Source organism: Nicotiana tomentosiformis, chromosome 6 (assembly GCF_000390325.3).
Source record: "Nicotiana tomentosiformis chromosome 6, ASM39032v3, whole genome shotgun sequence".
NCBI classification, from domain to species: Eukaryota; Viridiplantae; Streptophyta; class Magnoliopsida; order Solanales; family Solanaceae; genus Nicotiana; species Nicotiana tomentosiformis.
The window spans coordinates 113,785,300-113,805,881 of NC_090817.1; the positions used below are offsets into that span (position 1 = coordinate 113,785,300).

Here is a 20,582-nt window from a genome sequence, read left to right on the forward strand (position 1 = left end):
GAATTTTTCGACTACCGTAGTCAGAACATTAGATAGTAAAGTCAAATAACTTTTGACCAAGTGGTCATGATAGTTGTAGTCGAAATTATTTTAATTAAAAAAATTAAATAATATATAGTTTCCGACTACAGTAGTCGGAAGATTGGCATACCGTACTTAGCGACTACAGTAGTCGAAAAAGTTAAGTTATTTTTTCCCTAACTCCTTATTTTTCTAATTCTTTTTTCCCACACTCTCTCTCTTACTCTGTGTCTCTCTCTATACTATCTCCTCGCCTCTCTCTCTCAACGGCACCGGCAAAATCCGCGACGGGGTCTTCATCAAGTACGCTCTCTCTCTCTCTCTCTCTTTATTTTTCTCTCTCCCCCCGTCTAATCTTCGGCCAAGATTAGGGTTTTATTTTTAGTGTGCAGAATCAACGGCACCACTATGGTTAATGTTAAGATTTTATTTACACCTTAGAGGCATAAATGTTATTGTAAGTGATTATGCCCCGGATATTACTTGTAATACAAATTACATTTACATATTTCTTCAATTTTACAGATCTCTCTGTTGGTTTTCTCCCTTCAAATAGTGGAATGTAGGAGTATTGTCCTCAATGTTTCCAGATTTGTGGTAGTGCAACTATGTTTTGATGCTTTATTTAGTCGTGCTTATTGAAAATACCGGTTGTGACCGAGCTTTTGCTTTCTTATATCTACTGTCTAATTAGTTGGTTGGATAATGCAAATAGAGAATCTACAGTAAGAGCACTGTAATGCAAATAGAAAATATCAGTTGTGACCGAGCTTTTTCTAGACTGTTCTTGTTCCATTTTTAAACAAATGTACATATGAATTTATGCTGTACTTTCATAGTGTTTTGGTACTACTTTCTTGGAGTTCGAGTTTTTTTTTTTTTTTTTTTTTGCTGTGTGTCCTATTTTTTTTATAGTCTTTCTGTGTTCATTTGGATCGACGGTATTAACGAGAGGCTGGAAGTTTGGAGACAGGCTCTTGAGTCTAAGGGTTTCAAGCTGAGCAGGACGAAGACGGAATACCTGGAGTGTAAGTTTAGCACTGAGCCGGGGGAAGTGGGCATGGATGTGAGGCTTGATTCGTAGGTCATCCCGAGAAGAGGCAGCTTCAAGTACCTTGGTTCGGTTATCCAGAGGGAAGGGGAGATCGACAAGGATGTCACACACCGTATTGGGATAGGATGGATGAAGTGGAGGTTAGCATCTGGAGTCCTGTGTGACAAGAGAGTGCCACCGATACTCAAAGGTAAGTTTTATAAAGCGGTGGTTAGACCGGCCATGATGTATGGGGCTGAGTGTTGGCCCGTTAAGAACTCACATATCCAGAAGATGAAAGTAGCAGAAATGAGGATGTTGTGGTGGATGTGCGGGCACACTGGGATAGATAAGATTAGGAATGATGATATTCGGGAGAAGGTGCATGTGGCTCCCATTGATGACAAGATACGGAAAGCGAAGCTTAGATGGTTCGGACATGTTCAGAGGAGAAGCCTAGATGCTACGGTACGGAGGTATGAGCAGCTGGTTGTAGAGGGAACGAGAAGAGGTAGAGGGCGGCCTAAGAAGTATTGGGGAGAGGTAATCAGGCAGGATATGGCGAGACTCCAGATTTTCGAGGACATGGCACTAGATATGAAGATGTGGAAGTCGAGTATTAGAGTTGTAGGTTAGGAGCTACTTGAGTCGTGCCTTACTTCGTACCATTGTGGGACTAGCCATGTAAGATTTTTGTCTAAGATAGCTAGTGGCAATGTTGTGGCTTACTATTTCGCTTTTCAGTGCATGCCCTATTCACTAGCTATCGCTTTTTCTTTGCATCTTTCTTCTAGATTTCATGGTGTTCCTGTTGTTCTTATGATTGTTGTGGTGATACTAATATTTACTAATATTGTCTCCCTTTGCTTTGCATCCTTCTTCTGGATTTCATAGTATTTTTATTTATCATATGATTGTTGTTGTGATACTAATATTGTCTCCTTTTTGTCCTTTTATTTTTTTTTTTAGCCGAGGGTCTTTCGAAAACAACCTCTCTACTCTTTTGGGGTAGGAGTAAGGCCTGCGTATACACTACCCTCCCCAGACCCCATTAGTGGGATTTTACTGGGTTGTTGTTATTGTTGTTGTGTTCATTTGGATGTTTGAAAAAAGGAAACAACTTCTTGCTTCTTCTTTTTTGTCCTATAAAAACGGTTTTGTCCTCTCTCCCCTCTACACAGACACACACACACTCTATCTATATATGTATGGATTTATGTGTATATATATGTATTTGTGTGTGTGTGTGCGCGCGTGTGGTGTGTGCGTTCAATTTGAGTGCTGAAAGCACATGTTAATTAGTCTGCAGCTACTTAGTGTCAAAAGCTTAGGAGATGTTAAGTTTGAGAGACATGGAACTTACAATAGTAGTTAGACTAAACTAATTTTAGAACACAAATAAGAGTAAACTTATATTGAGATGGAATCTCAATCTTGTTGAACTATATGGGAGTTCACTCAATTGGCTAAAAGCTTTAAATATTTAAGAAGTAAGGTTCTATATTGCATATGGGGGTAGCGATCATCGACGATGTAAGGGTAAGGGGTCTCAATTAAAATCTTCAACTGCATGTCACTCTCCTCCTCCACATATGGGGCCTCCTCCTACTTTTCCTCCTCAGTCGACTTCGTTGCCACCTATATTTTTTATGCTCCCACCTGGGCCTGTCTACATTTCTGTGTCTTCAGTTGGCACGAACTCTGGCTCTAACCTTAATTTTATTCCAACACCAAATGTAAATTCTTCTCCCGATTTTCATATTAGTCAACAAGGTAGCTTCTCAGCACTGCATACTTCATCGACTCCAGCTGCATCTCCGTCATCAAGCACACCGTATCTAGGTTAAATATTGGAGTCTCTGGCACACTAACATTACCATCCATTGGCAGTGCTACACCAGCAACTTCTCGGGGTCGAAGTGATAGAGAGACTCCACAATATGATGCATATAGTAGGCTGATTATCGTTCCGAATGAGCATGATGGGTAAGTAATCCTTATGTTTATTTTTATTCTGTTGAATATACATTTTACATATGTTAATTTTAATGCAGGTTTTTCCCTCTATTTACTGCCGCGCATATGGTTACAGAGTCTATTAAGCCACTTTACGATGATGCTTGGAGTATATGGAAAAAAATTTCATATCATATCAGAGATGCAATTTGGAATCAGTTTAGGGTACATATAAACTTTATTTTTAAATTATATATCAAATACCCAATTTTACTCTACTTTATGTAATTATTTTTCAGACTAAGTGTGTGTGGGAGCAACTATATGACAATGAAATAAAAGATGTATTCGTGAAGAAAGCAAAAAAAATAAATAATTTCAAGTTCATTGTATGAAGCTCGAAAAAAGAGGGAGAAGCCTGGTTGGATAAGAGAAGATGTGTGGATAAAATTTTTAGCAATATGGGATAGTGTTGAATTTAAGAAGAAGAGTGAACGAGCAAAAGGCAGCCCGAGCCTCTCAAAAGGGTGGCTCGTTGCACACCAGGGGATCTATGAGTTTTGCTGCGCATCGACGGAGATTGATAATTTTCACCTTTATTTTCCTTGGTTTTGTTTAAACAAAATTAAACTTTTTTCCAAATTATATATCCTATTAATTTTGCAGGAAAAGTTAAAAGGGGGACCAGTGTCTCATGCTGAGGTCTTTGCGGAGACACATAAGAAAAAGAAGAAAGATGGTTCAAGAGAAGGATGGGTTGAGACACGTGCATCAGAACAATATGTAAGATCATAACTTTAAGACTATTTTCACTTTGATATTAATTTATTTATATAATCTTTATTACTTTTATTTCAGGATAGATATCAAAGAAGCTTGGATGAATGGTGTCAAACGCAACCTACTTCTGATGATGGTGCCCCAATCCAACCGTCACCCGATGATATGACTTCAATATGGACAGATGTAGCAGATGGTGTATCCAAAGGAAGAGTTTACAGGCTTGGAGTACAATGACCTTCCTCTTTTCTTCCATCGTCATTAGTTTCGGATGCTCCTACTGCGCAAAATCAGGAAGAAATGGAAGCAATGCAAAAGAAAATTGAGTTGTTGTCAAAACGATGTGAAACAGCAGAAGCTCACATTGCTAGAATGGATAAATACATGAAAAAAATACAGGCCTCACTCTTATGATGATGAAGAGACTGAATCTGATGCGTAGTAGTGATTTATGGTTGATTACTATTCTTGGATATTTAGATTTTATATTTAGACTTTATGGTAGATTTGGATGATGTGGTATATATATGTTTAGACTTTATTATATTAATGTCGATGTGTATTAGTTACTTAGACTTGATATTGAATATTTAGACTTTAACTAATATTTTCGTTTGATATTATGGGATTTTAATATTTGTTTGTTGAAGTTGGAATTGGTTGGTTTGATTATTAGGTTGTTTAGTTGGAATTGGTTGTGTAGTTGAAATTTGTTGCGTAGTTGAAATTGGTTAGTTGAGTTGGTTATTAAGTTGGAATTGGTTGTTTATAGTATTGGTCATTTGACAGGTGGCGTGCTAATAAAATAGCAGTATCCTGTCAAATATCAACCCAGCTTTCTGACTACTGTAGTCGAAAAATGTGCCCAGCATAATAATTTTTAAAATAACTAATTATTATTTATATGATATTCCGACTATAGTAGCCGAAAATATTTTTTAAAATAAATATTTTTTTTTTGTTTTCCGACTACTTCAGTCGGAAAATAGCTCCCTTTTCTAATTTTTGACGGAAAAACTTTTCCGACTACAGTAGTCAAAAATTTCCGACTACTATAGTCGGAAAATATTTTCTGACCTACCTTTTTCCGACTACTCTAAATCAGTCAGAAAGTAGTCGAAATAGGTACTTTTCCGACTACTTTCTGACTATTTTGGTATTCAAAAAATAGTGAATTTCTAGTAGTGAATTGTATGGGGTAAGATTGATTGATGATAGGTGATCGAATCGTAAAGAGCAATTATATTGATTGATGTTCAACTAAGAATTTATTGATAAGCGAATCATTCACTTATAAAGGTGAAACTGAAATATTAGTGAATAGATTATGTAAACTAAATAAATATGCAATCTCACCAAGTGGGGGTTTGTTGGTCATGTCAAGCTGGCTTTGAATGTCGTGTGTTAGGGATATCGTAGATATACCCTAGATTCAATCTCATATTTAATTATTTAAATATATTTTTGTAAATGTTATTTTATATAAAAACAAAATATGGTATCTAATATTATTTTATCATAATAATTATTAATTGCTTGATTGATTTGATAAAGTTCTTGATTAAATTTTAGACTTATAATCATGGTGGAGATCATGATAATTAAAGTAAAGTTTATTATAATTTAATCTAAATTTGTTCTTGATCATATGATTATTAATCTGGATATTAGTAATCCGGTAAGATCAATATCTATGTGATCGTCTTTATGGGATAAAGATTTTTTGATCTCATTAACTAAATCACATATATAGATGATGGATATAGAGATATGACTATTGAACCGACTCATTGAATAATTTCTAATGGTTGGAGTTATCATAAATCTCATTTTTATCCTTCTTAATTTACGTGCGCAGTCCGGGCATATTTTTGGAAAGCTTTTATGTTAAAAATTGATGAAAATAAAAATTTATGCCTTAAAAATTAATTTTAGTTGACTTCGGTCAATCTTTTTGGTAAACAGGCCAGGATCCATATTTTGACGGTTTCGGTGGGTCCGTATCGAATTATGGGACCTGAACGTATGCCCGAAATTTAATTCGGAGGTCCCTAGCTCGAGTTCTAAATTTTTGATGAAAAATAAAAGTCTAAAAATTATTTATTTTTAAGAATTGATTGACGTTTGGCTTTGTTAGTACCGGGTCCGTATTTTGGTTCCAGAGCTCATACATGTTCATTATGATATTTAAGACTTATCTGTGAAATTTGGTGAGAAACAGAGTTGGTTTGACATGATTCGGACGTCCAGTTGTGAAGATAGAAATTTTAAAGTGTTCTTGAGAATTTTATTTGATTTGGTACTAAATTCATAGTTCTAAGTGTTATTTTGGCGATTTGATCGCGCGAGCAAGTTCGTATGATATTTTTAGACTTTGTGTGCATGTTTGGTTTGGAGCCCCGAGGGCTCGCGTGAGTTTCGGATAGGCCACGTGATGTTTTAGACTTTGAAAAATCTGGTTTTCTGCAGATTCTGGTGTTCTGGCAGGTCTTTCTTCGCGTTCTCGAAGGTCATCTCATGAACGCGAAGAGTAAACTGATGAGGCCAGAATTTTCTTCTTCGCAAACGCGAAGGCTTGGACGCGAACGCGAAGCGATGGTGGTATTACCCTTCGCGAACGTGACGAGCTCATCGCGAACGCATAGTGTTAGGCACTGGGGGGGGGGGGGGGGGAGGGGGAGTCAGCCTTTCCTTCATCGCGAACGCGAAGGCCAGGGGGAGAGCCTACGCGAACGCGAACACTGTCTCGCGAACGCGAAGGCTTGGCAGCCAATGTTCTTCGCGAACGCGACAGTGGCCTCGCGAACGCGATGAACACTGTCGCCCAGCACTTAAAATAGAATCAAACACGGGTTTAAGCCATTTCTCTAACATTTTTCAAGAACCAAACGGGTAGGGGCGATTTTCAAGAGTCATTTTCTTCCCCAAAGTGTTGGTAAGTGATTCTAAGCCATTTTCTTTTAATTGCCCATTACATTTTATGAATTATCAACCTAAAATCTAGAATTTTCATGGTAGAATTAGGGGTTAGGGTAGAAACTAGGGATTTCGCAAATTTGGGGATTTAGACCTCAAATTGAGGTCGCATTCCAAAACCAAATTATATATTCGGGCTCGGGGGTGAATGGGTAAATAGATTTTGGTCCGAACCTCGGGTTTTGACCAAGCGGGCCCGGGGTCGGTTTTTGACTTTTTGGAGGAAACATTTGAGAAATTTAATTTATGCAATATAATTGATTCCTTTAGAAATATTTGATATTATTGAGTCATTTTTGAATAGATACGAGTGAATTGGAGGTGAATTCTAGAGGAAAAGTTGTAATTGAGAATTAAGTGGCCTTTGGAACAAGGTAAGTGTTGTGTCTAACCCTGACTTGAGGGAATTAGGAATCTTAGACTATTTGCAATGTGAAATTCATGTGAGTGGCGTATATGTGAGGTGACGAGTACTTATGCGCCGCCAAATTTCCTATTTTTCCATGTTTCTTCCATTTTTCTTACATTGTCTCTTCCTATGCCAAATTGCTATGTGTTTATACTAGTGTTGTTAAATTGATCGTTCTTATTATGTTTACGAATTTTCTGGTGATAATTGAGTATTTATTTCAAAATTGAGATTTGATATTTGTGGAACCAATTATTGAAGTAAGGTTTGTACTTGTTATTCTATCTCCCTGTTGTTATTTTTGCATTACGTTATGGTAAGGGAGAGTGTTAATGCACGAAGGGTGATGTCGTGCCATATTATGTGTGTTAATGCACGAAGGGTGATGCCGTGCTATATTGTAAGTGTAAAATCATGAAGGGTGATGCGATGCCATATTGTGAGTGTTAATGCACGAAGGGTGATGTCGTGCCATGATATGAGAGTTAATGCACAAAGGGTGATGTCGTGCCGTTTCTATTGATTTTATGGTGAGATTGAGAGTAAAAGCACGAAGGGTGATGCCGTGCATTTTTTCCTTTACTATATTCGTTGTTTCTGTTGATTCATAGTATATTAGTTGTACCAGTTATTATTCTGTTGTAATTCGTTATCTCGTATTTCCCTCAGCATGTTTCCCCTCATGATAATTGTTGTCTAGCTCTTCATTACTGTTATTTTTATATACACTGTTATATTGTACATGTTGATTTATAGGTGCCTTGCATTAGCCTCGTCACTACTTCATCAAGGTTAGGCTCGACACTTACCAGTACATGGGGTCTGTTGTACTGATACTGCACTCTGCACTTTCTGTGCAGATTTTGTTACCGGCTCGGGTTGATCGAGATTTTTAGCTGTGGGACCCGCTATCCGGAGACTCAAGGTAGATCTGCCGGCGTTCACAGACCTTGAAGTCCCTGTCTATCCTTCTGTTTTTACTGTTTCCTTCATTCAAACAGTTGTATTTCTTTCAGACTATTACTTGTAGTAACTCATAGAATGCTCGTGAATTGTGACTCCAGATCCGGGTGGTAGTAATTAATACAGTTTTTATATTATTCCGCACTTATCATATTTCATCTTAGTTAATTATTGTTATTTACTGAATGGAAATAAGGAATTAATTTTATAATTTTCTAACGTTGGCTTGCCTAGCAAGTGAAATGTTAGGCGCCATCACGGTCCCATCGGTGGAAATTCTGGGTCATGACAAGTTAGTATCAGAGCACTAGGTTGCCTAGGTCTCAAGATTCACGAGCAATCTTAGAAGAGTCTGGTGGATCGGTACGGAGACGTCTATGCTTATCTTCCAGAGGCTATGAGGTTAGGAACAAGTTTCACTTCTATTCTTTACTGTCGTGCGATTTTGCTTTCTCAATACCGATTGAACTCTTCTACTCTTATTCTCTCGCATATGGTGAGAACACGTACTGCTTCCTTAGCTGAGCAGTAACCAGATCCTCCAGTGGCACACATGGCAGGGGTCGAGGCCGAGGCCGTGCCAAAGACCGAGGTAGGGGCAGGGCTCAGCTTAGAGCCCGAGCAGCAGCCCCAGTAGTGGACCCTGAGATAGATCTTGATGAGCAGGTTCCAGCCCAGACTGTTCCTGCCGGGCCAGCTCAGGTTCCGGAGGGGTTCATTACCACCCCAGTACTTGAAGACGCTTTGGTCTGTTTGGTGGGCCTTATGAAGAGTGTGGACCAGACTGGCGCATTTCCCATGGCGCCAGCAGTCTCTCAGGCTGGAGGAGGAGCCCAGACTCCCACTATGCTTAGCCAGCCAGCGTAGTTCAGCCGGATGTTGCGGCACAGACCGGTGATGGATCAGCTATGTCTTCTGAGGCTTTGTGGAGATTGGACAGGTTTACCAAGCTCTTGCCACTTCACTTCAGTGGTGCTCTGTCACGACCACAAATTCCCTCCGTAGGATGTCGTGATGGCACCTTGTCTCTAAGACTAGGTAAGCCTATCAATGCGGAATAATAATAATAAATATCTGAAATAAATAAACTACAATTCAAATAATTTCATTTCCCAAAACCCGGTAGAAATAAGTCACAAGCTTCTAAGAATTTATTCTCTATGTCTCTATACATTAGAGTTTAAATCAAATAAGGAAGACAACATAGTAAGATAGAAGGGGACTCCGGAGTCCGCGGATGTTGCAGCTAGTTTACTGATGCGTGATATGATAAGATGTACCCGGATCTGCACAAAAAGATATGCAGAAGCATAGTATGTGTACACCACAGCGGTACCCAGTAAGTACCAAGCCTAACCTCGGTAGAGTAGTGACGAGGTCAGGTCAGGCCCTACTGGAGAATAAATAATGGCATGGTAAAATGTTTAAATAATATTATAATATAAAATGACAATGGAAATGAATCAAGTAGTATGTTACATTTAATTACATCAAATAATGGCAAATAAATACCTCGTGGAAACAAAACAGAATTCTTTTCAACTTTAAGAAAATCACAACAATAATCAAAGGCAACTGCGGCCATAAATTAATATCAACAAGGGCACTCCCGAGGTACCGCCTCGTAGTCCCAAATCATAAACAAATTCACAATATCTCATTTTCTTATCTCACCGCGGGAGACTTCACAATTTATTTAAAGAAAATATTTTTTTTCCGAAATAGCATCCCGCGTTTTAGCTACCCTTATCACACCGTATAACTTCTAGTAGTCACCCCTACTAGCCACGCGTATCAAGCCACCCTTATCTCATCGCATGCGTTTCAACACCCAGACCTTATACCACTGCATGCGTATCAATATCACAATATATCACAATTTGCACCTCAAGTGCCCAATATTTCAATTTTTCACGAAAAAGAATCTCACGAAAATATTCAAGAATAAATAATTTAGGAAAATAATATTCCAAATTTTGGATACGTTGCTTCAATATCAAAATTTAAAAATGACAAATACTTTATATTAATAATATTTAATTTAAAGAAAATCAACCTTCAAATAATGCACAGTATGAAAGAAACCAAGTTAACAGGTAAAACAATTAGTAGAAAAAAGGCAAACAAATTTAAAATATATATCACAGATCAATGATGAAGAATATAACAAGATAAAATAATTTAATAAATGCGCAACAATGATCTACACAATTTAAAAATATAATCTTTCACATTTAGCCCGTGTACACACTTGTCACCTCGTGTACACGACTTTCAACATATTTCAATAATCACATTAATATCAATTCTAGAGAAAATTTCCCCCACACAAGGTTAGACAAGTTACTTACCTCGACTTGCTCCAATTTAACCAAGTATTATACTTTTTCCTCGATTTTTTGACTCCGATCGACTCGTATCTAGTCATAATTAATTTGATACACTCAACAAAAATTATAGCAATCAATTTCATAAGAAAATATTACATTTTCATTAAAATCCGAAATTAGCTCAAAATTTGCCCGTAGGGCCCACATCTCGGAATCCGGCGAAACTTATAAAATCCGATAACCTATTCAATTATGAGTCCACCCATACCAATTTTACCAAAATCCGATAACAACTCGACCTCCAAATCTTAAATTTTTATTTTATGGAAGATTTTGCAAAAATCTTGATTTTTCTTCCTTAAATTTACGGATTCATGATGTAAATGAGTATGGAATCATGAAATATAATCAATATAGGATAAGGAATACTTACCCCAATGTTTTTCCGTGAAAATCGCCCAAAAATCGCCCAAGAACCGTGCTCCAAAAATCTCAAACGAAATGAATGAAATGACCATTTTTGGTCCTTAAGTTTCTGCCAATCCGTCACTAAAAGTCCATTTTTCGTCACTAAAAGTCCACCAGAAATAGCTCTACCAGTCTTTTTTCAATTGATCATAACTTTATGTACAAATGTCCAAATGAAAAATAGTTTAACTTTCTGGAAACTAGAATCAACCGACTACAACTTTCATGTTTTACAACTTTTCTGATTCATTATGAATTTCGAGATATAAGCTTCCAAAGTCGGGTCCATGCATAAGAATTTCTGGCAAAACTGCTCTACCAGTCTTCATTCAATCCATCATAACTTTCTGTACAAATATTTAAATAATAAATGGTTTAACTTTATGGAATGTAGAAACAAACGACTACAACTTTCATGTTCTGAAAAGTTTCCGATTCCCTGTGAATTACGAGATATAAGCTTCCAAACTTGGTTCCACACACCAGAAATTTCTGGTGAAATTTCTGCAAATTTCCAGCAACCTTCTTTGTCCGAAATTCATTCTGTTTACCTTCCGAATTCCACCCGAGACCTTCGGGACCTTAACCAATTATTCCAACATGTCCCAAAATATAATACGAACTTAATCGAGGCTTCAAATCACATCAAACAACATCAAAACGACTAATCGCACCTCAAATCAAAATCTATGAACTTTGAATTTTAATTTCTACAAACAACACCGGAACCTATCAAATCCAGTCCAATTGACCTCAAATTTTGCACGCAAGTCATATATGACATAACGGATCTAAGAAAATTTTCAGAATCGGATTTCGACCCCGATATCAAAAAGTCAACCCCTCGGTCAAACTTCCCAAAAATTTAACTTTCGACATTTCAAGCCTAATTCCACTACGGACTTCCAAATAAAATTTCGATCACGCTACTAAGTCCAAAATCACCATACGGAGCTTTTGGAATCATCAAAATTCTATTCCGGGGTCATTTGCACATAATTCGACATCCGATCACTATTTGAACTTAAACTTTAAATTGTTTATCAAAATTCCATATCTCGGGCTAGGGACCTCGGAATTTGATTCCGGGCATACACCTAAGTCCCAAATCACGATATGGACCTACCGGAACTATCAAAATACTAATCCAACTCCATTTCCTCAAAATGTTGACCAAAGTCAACTCAGTTGAGTTTTAAAGCTCTAATTCACATTTTAATCCATTTTCACCTGAAAACTTTTCGAAAAATTTTACGGACTGCACACGCAAGTCGAGGAATGATAAATAGTGATTTTTGAGGACTTAGAACACAAAATTATTATTAAATTTAAAGATGACATTTTGGGTCATCACATTCTCCACCTCTAAAACAAACGTTCGTCCTCGAACGGAGTTAGAAAAAGTACCTAAGCTGGTGAATAAGTGTGGATAACAACTACATAAATCATGCTCGACCTCCCAAGTCGCCTCCTCGATCGGATGACCCCTCCACTGAACCTTTACGGAAGCAATGTTCTTTGACCTCAGCTTTCGAACCTGCCTATCTAAAATAGCCACTGGTTCCTCAACATAAGATAGATCCTTGTCCAACTGAATCGAACTGAAGTCTAACACATGAGACGGATCGTCGTGATATTTCCGAATCTTAGAAACATGGAATACCGGATGAACCGCAAAAAGACTAGGTGGTAGTGCAAGTCTATAAGCCACCTCTCTAACTCTCTCAAGAATCTCAAAAGACCCAATATACCTAGGGCTCAACTTGCCCTTCTTCCCGAACCTCATCACACACTTCATAGGCGAAACCCGGAGCAATACTCGCTCACCAATCATGAATGCAACATCACGAACCTTCCGATTCGCATAACTCTTCTGTCTAGATTGGGTTGTACGACGTCAATCCTGAATCAACTTAACCTTTTCCAGGGCATCCTGAACCAAGTCTGTACCCAATAGCCTAGCCTCACCCAGTTCGAACCAACCCACTGGGGACCGACATCGCCTACCATACAAGGCCTCATATGGAGCCATTTGAATGCTTGACTGGTAACTGTTGTTGTAAGCAAACTATGCAAGTGGTAAGAACTGATTCCAAGCACCCCCAAAATCTATCACACACGCACGAAGCATATCCTCCAGTATCTGAATAGTGCGTTCGGACTGCCCGTCCGTCTGAGGGTGAAATGTTGTACTCAACTCTGCCCGAGTACTCAACTCACGTTGTACTGCCCTCCAGAACCATGATGTAAACTGCGTACCCCGGTCAGAGATGATAGATACCGATACGCCGTGAAATCTAAAAATCTTGCGAATATAGATTCGAGCCAACTGCTCGAAAGAGTAGGTAGTCATCATAGGATTGCAATGAGCTGACTTGATCAATCTATCCACAATCACCCAAGCTGCATTGAACTTCCTCTGAGTCCGTGGGAGCCCAACAATGAAATCCATAGTGATCCTCTCCCATTTCCATTCTGGAATCTCTTACTTCTGAAGCAATCCACTCGGCTGTTGATGCTCATATTTCACTTGTTGACAATTTAGACACCGAGCTACATACTCCACTATGCCTTTCTTCATCTTCATCCACCAAAAATGTTGCCTCAAGTCCTGCTACATCTTCGTAGCACCCGGATGTATGGAGTACCACTAAACTGTGAGCCTCCTGGAGAATCAATTCAAGAAAACCATCTACATTAGGCACACACAACCTGCCCTGCATCCGTAATACACTATCATCTCCAATTACGACTTCTTTGGCATCACCATGATGAACTGTATCCTTAAGACAAGCAAATGGTGGTCATCATACTGACGCTCCCTGATACGATCATAGAGAGAAGACTAAGAAACCACACAAGCCAAAACTCGACTCGGCTTGGAAACATCCAATCTGACAAACTGGTTGGCCAAGGACAAAGGCCTCTCTGCTACCGGTAAATATGCTAAGCTTCCCAAACTCTTCGACTTACGACTCAAGGCATAGGCCACTACATTGGCCTTCCCAGGATGATAGAAAATGGAGATATCATAATCCTTAAGCAACTCCAACCATCTCCGCTGCCACAAATTAAGATCCTTCTATTTAAACAGATGTTGTAGACTTCGGTGATCGGTGTAGACCTCATAATGGACACCGTACAAATAATGCCGCCAAATTCTTCAAGGCACGAACAATAGCTGCTAACTCAAGGCCGTGGACCAATTTCTTTTTCTCCTGTACCTTTAACTGTCTAGACGCGTAGGCAATCACCCTACCGTCTTGCATCAACATCGCGCCGAGACCAATACACGACGTGTCACAATACACAGTATAAGACCTTGAACCTGTAAGTAATACCAACGCTTGTGTCGGAGTCAAAGTGATCTTGAGCTTCTGAAAGCTCAACTCACACTCGTCTGACCCTGTAAATGGGGCACCCTCTTGGATCAATTTGGTCTTAATAGTTGTTCATAATCAATTACAGAATCGTCATTTAACCTCATGTTAACAAAAATCTCGTTGTAAACCTTCACAATACTGATAACTAGATGCGAGGCATGAATAACTCATAATTATTTATCCGAATTAACGAGTCACATTTAACGCCACCTAGGCGGGCACCTACCTCGTAGGTTAAAAATTAATAATTACAACACGAATTTGACAATTATGCACAGAGAATTTCATATAAAAATTTTCAAATAAGCCTAACAGGCATGACTCCCTATTAGTACTATAGTACAAATTTAATTTCACAAGGGAGAACTTAAACACAAGAATTTTTCTCACAAGGATCTCGTCCTTATATAACTTCTACCGCAGCTCGTAGCCCGGTTTAAACATATCAATTTATATAAAAATGTGAGGATCTCATCCTCAGTTCTGAATCACAAGTAATATGCACATCGTGCCAATTGAAAATTTCCATTTTCTCCTTTTAAATAATTTCGGTTACACCAAATCACAACACATAATGAACCCCACACCGATAGGGCATATAATGCACAATTTGCAATTAATTATTCGTAATTTACATCAAAAATTACCGAAATGAGTAACAGAAAGCCACATTTAGCCTCGCAGCTCTTATTAGTGACCAACACGAAATGATAGGCATTTTTATCTCCATAAAATCTCCCAACAAGGGTAAACACAAAAGTAGATTATAGAATTATGAAGCTCACTCATAAGTGGAGCACAATAGGAGGACTCGTTTCGATATTGAGAACCGAATCAAGTTAAGGAAATTATTCCTTTATATTAAATCGAGGTCGTACCTGCAGCGACACCATCTGATGTAGCGACCTCTATCATACCGTAAAACAATTATATCAACGGCTGGGTCTCCACTTCTAGGACGCCTTCTACCCGTTTGTCCTCTACCCCTAACTGGTCATGTGGGTGGTGTAGTAACTGCAATGGGGCACGTAGCCTGAGTGATTTGATGAAATAAGTCTCTCCCAAGTTTGGGACAATTTTCTCATAATGTACCTAGTATCACCGTATTCATAACAACCCCTTTGCGGGTTAGGCTACTCATATTGAGTCTGTGCCAGATAACTGGAATAACCATTGTAGGAAATCATGTCGGTGGTGCATTAAAAGAACTTACTGGAGCACCCCGAGTAATCCGATTTGTGGACTGGGCTGGCCGACTGCCCGAGCCCCCGCCATAATGATTTATACTTGCAGAGTAGAATCCACTGAATCCCCAGAACCTCGAGACGTCTTGGTCTCCTTAGTTTCCTTTTTCCTCACCCCGAACACATTCTAATATCTTGGTAATTTGTATAACTAGCATAAATGAAGTATCAGCTTATAGCTCCCGAGTCGTACAAAATTTTACGATCATAATTGAGTCCTTTAATGAGTCTATGGACTCGCCCTCTGGCTGTAGAAAGCAAAGTAGGAGTATGACGGGCTAACTTATTGAACTTGATGGAATATTCTGACACCGTCAATAGTGACCTGACGCAACTGTTCAAACCCTATGGCCACGCATTACGGAGAGTCCGGGAAACAAACTCCTTCAAAAGCATTTCTGAGAACTGATCCAAGTGGGCGGTGTTGCATTGGCTGGTCTGCCCTCTTCATAGGCTTGCCATGAACATTGGTGGAGAATTATCTCTCCCAAGGCAAATTTCTTCTTTTGTTATGCTGACTCAACACTGTTGAGCTGACCAATTTCTTAACATACTCTTCGATTCTTCTTTGGGGTAACCCTTACCCCTATTTATACACAACGATCACAAAAGTAAAGCTCTATACAGATAAATCTTATCACGAACCACATAGTCCAGACTCTTGTCAACAAGTGTACTTCCTCCGAAGCACCCCAAAATCCGCAACAGTGACGTCCACGCTGAGTAGACCTTCTACAAATTTAGAGTTGTTTCTATAACTCCTTTGGTATTGAAGTAAAGGATTATTAAGGAGGCGGACATACCGCAAGTCCCAACCTTATCCTCTACAAAATCTCAGGTCTTAAACATGTGTAAATTTTAGGGAACCTTTCACTACCATATATATACATTTCAGGCCAAAACTAATATAACACATGACCCCGCAATCCACCCATTGGTAGTGGACTCCCCCCACTCGGCGCGAAGTCATAGGTCACAACGTCCGATGATCCACAATAATAACCTTCACAGCTTGTATAAATCAACCAGATGCCAACGTCTGTTGCACCCCCGCATGATTCACTAGGTGATCTCTCAATACGCCCGCATCTTCAGTCGGAACCACACGTTGAGGCAATGTTTGAGCATCTCTGGCTCCCTCATAGTCCATCTACGGCATCACGAACCGTCGACGCACAACTGATACCGAGTGCGCAATGTCATACACGAGTGGATACAAAAGAATATAAGATATATGTTTCAAGCTAAATCAAAGTCGCACGATAAAGAGTCAAATAAGTGAATATTTCCTAACAGTTCCATAGCCTCTCGAAGATAAGTACAGATGTCTCTGTACTAATCCGCAAGACTCTACTAAACCTGCTTGTGACTCATAACACCTATGAACCTAGTGCTTTGATACCAACTTGTCACGACACCAAATTCCCTTCGTAGGATGTCGTGATGGCACCTAGTCTCTAAGACTAGGTAAGCCTAGCAATGCGGAATAATAATAATAAATATCTGAAATAAATAAACTACAATTCAAATAATTTCAACTCCCAAAACCCGGTAGAAATAAGTCACAAGCTTCTAAGAATTTATTCTCTATGTCTCTATACATTAGAGTCTAAAGCAAATAAGGAAGACAACATAGTAAGATAGAAGAGGACTCGGAGTCTGCGGACGCTAGCAGATATACCTCGAAGTCTCCTCGTACAACTAGTTTACTGATGTGTGGTCTGATAAGATGTACCTGGATCTACACAAAAAGATGTGCAGAAGCGTAGTATGAGTACACCACATCGGTACCCAGTAAGTACTAAGCCTAACCTCGGTAGAGTAGTGACGAGGTCAGGTCAGGCCCTACTGGAGAATAAATAATGGCATGGGAAAATGTTTAAATAATATTATAAGATAAAATGACAATGGAAATGAATCAAGTAGTATGTCACATTTAATTACATCAAATAATGGAAAATAAATACCTCGTGGAAACAAAACAGAATTCTTTTTAACTTTAAGAAAATCACAACAATAATCAAAGGCAACTGCGGCCATAAATCAATATCAACAAGGACACTCCCGAGGTACCGCCTCGTAGTCCCAAATCATAAACAAATTCACAATATCTCATTTTCTTATCTCACCGCGGGAGACTTCACAATTTATTTAAAGAAAACATTTTTTTTCGAAATAGCATCCCGCGTTTTAGCCACCCTTATCACACCGCATGACTTCTAGTAGTCACCCCTACTAGCCACGCGTATCAAGCTACCCTTATCTCACCGCATGCGTTTCAACACCCAAACCTTATACCACCGCATGCATATCAATATCACAATATATCACAATTTGCACCTCAAGTGCCCAATATTTCAATTTTCCACGAAAAATAATCTCACGAAAATATTCAAGAATAAATAATTCAGGAAAATAATATTCAAAATTTTTAATACGTTGCTTCAATATCAAAATTTAAAAATGTCAAATACTTTATATTAATAATATATAATTTAAAGAAAATCAACCTTCAAATAATGCACAGTATGAAAGAAACCAAGTTTCAATTAAACAGGTAAAACAATTAGCAGGAAAAAGGCAAACAAATTTAAAATATATATCACAGATCAATGATGAAGAATATATAACAAGATAAAATAATTTAATAAATGCGCAACAATGATCTATACAATTTAAAAATATAATCTTTCACAGTTAGCCGTTGTACACACTCGTTACCTCGTGTAACCGACTTTCAACATATTTCAATAATCACATTAATATCAATTCTAGGGAAAATTCCCCCCACACAAGGTTAGACAAGTCACTTACCTCGACTTGCTCCAATTAAACCAAGTATTATGTATTTTCCTCCATTTTTCGACTCCGATCGACTAGTATCTAGTCATAATTAATTCGATACAGTCAACAAAAATTATAGTAATCAATTTCATAAGAAAATATTACATTTTCATTAAAATCCGAGATTAGCTCAAAATTTGTCCGTGGGGCCCACATCTCAGAATCCGGCGAAACTTAGAAAATCCGACAACCCATTCAATTACGAGTCCACCCATATCAATTTTACCAAAATCCGATAACAACTCGATCTCCAAATCTTAAATTTTTGTTTTTGGAAGATTTTGCAAAAATCTTGGTTTTTCTTCCATAAATTCACGGATTCATGATGTAAATGAGTATGGAATCATAAAATATAATCAATATAGGATAAGGAACACTTATCCCAATGTTTTCCCGTGAAAATCGCCCAAGAACCGTGCTCCAAAAATCCCAAACGAAATGAATGAAATGACCATTTTTGGTCCTCAAGTATCTGCCAATCCGTCACTAAAAGTCCATTTTCCGTCACTAAAAGTCCATTTTTTGTCACTAAAAGTCAACCAGAAACTGCTCTACCAGCCTTCCTTCAATTGATCATAACTTTATGTACAAATGTCCAAATGAATATAAGCTTCCAAAGTCAGCTCCATGCATCAGAATTTCTGGCAAAACTGCTCTACTAGCCTTCATTCAGTCCATCATAACTTTCTGTACAAGTATCCAAGTAATGAATGGTTTAACTTTATGGAAACTAGAAACAAATTACTACAACTTTCAAGATTTGAAAATTTTCCGATTCCTTATGAATTACGAGATATAAGCTTCCAAAGTTGGCTCCACACACCCGAAATTTCTGCAAATTTCCAGCAACTTTCTTTGTCCGAAATCCATTCCGTTTACCTTCCGAATTCCACACGAGACCTTCGGAAACTTAACCAATTATTCCAACATGTCCCAAAATACAATACAAACTTAGTCGAGGCTTCAAACTACATCAAACAATATCAAAACGACTAATCGCACCTCAAATCAAAATCTATGAACTTTGAACTTTTAATTTCTACAAACAACACCGGAACCTATCAAATCCAGTCCAAGTGACCTCAAATTTTGCACGCAAGTCATAAATGACATAACGGATCTATTTTTAGAATCGGATTTTGACCCCGATATCAAAAAGTCAACCCCTCGGTCAAACTTCCCAAAAAATTCAACTTTCGGCATTTCAAGCCTAATTCTACTACGGACTTCCAAATAAAATTCTGATCACGCTCCTAAGTCCAAAATCACCATACGGAGCTGTTGGAATCATTAAAATTCTATTCCGGGGTCATTTACACATAATTCGATATCCGGTCACTATTTGCACTTAAACTTTAAATTTTTCATCAAAATTCCATATCTCGGGCTAGGGACCTCGGAATTTGATTCCGGGCATACACCTAAGTCCCAAATCACTATATGGACCTACCAGAACTGTCAAAATACTAATCCGAGTCCGTTTGCTCAAAATGTTGACCAAAGTCAACTCAGTTGAGTTTTAAAGCTCTAATTCACATTTTAATCCATTTTCACCTAAAAAAATTTCGGAAAATTTTACGGACTGGACAGGTAAGTCAAGGAATGATAAATAGTGCTTTTCGAGGTCTTAGAACACAAAATTATTATTAAATTTAAAGATGACATTTTGGATCATCACATGCTCCTTCAGAGGATCCCCAGGAGTATCTTGACTGCTGTCACGAGGTTCTATGGAATATGGGTATAGTGGAGACCAATGGGGTCGACTTTGCTGCATTTCAGATGACTGGTTCCGCCAAGAAATGGTGGATAGATTATTTATTGACCAGATCAGCAAGGTCGCCTGCTCTTACTTGGGACTAATTCTATCAGCTCTTCAGAGAGAAGTTTCTGTCTTTCACATTGAGAGAGGAGCGTCATCGTTAGTTTGAGCGTCTCCAGCAGGGCAGTATGACTGTTACTCAGTATGAGACCTATTTTGTGGATTTGGCCCGTCATGCTATTCTTCTGCTTCCCACCAAGAGAGAGAGGGTGAGGAGGTTTATTGATGGACTTGATCTGCCTATCAGATTGCAGATGGCTAAGGAGACTAGGAGTGAGATTTCTTTCCAGGCGGCTGCTAATGTCACCAGACGAGTCGAGATGGTTCTTACTCAGGGAGGCCAGGGGTCTGAC

At 38.5% G+C, this 20,582-nt stretch overlaps 1 long non-coding RNA gene across 1 annotated transcript; it reads left to right on the forward strand.

The window, feature by feature from the left end:
* The first annotated feature begins 2,061 nt into the window (after positions 1–2,061).
* Positions 2,062–4,352, forward strand: LOC108945669 (uncharacterized). Its single transcript, XR_011408801.1, has 3 exons — positions 2,062–3,040; positions 3,109–3,793; positions 3,869–4,352. It is a non-coding gene; the product is annotated as an uncharacterized lncRNA (long non-coding RNA).
* The last annotated feature ends 16,230 nt before the right edge of the window (positions 4,353–20,582 follow it).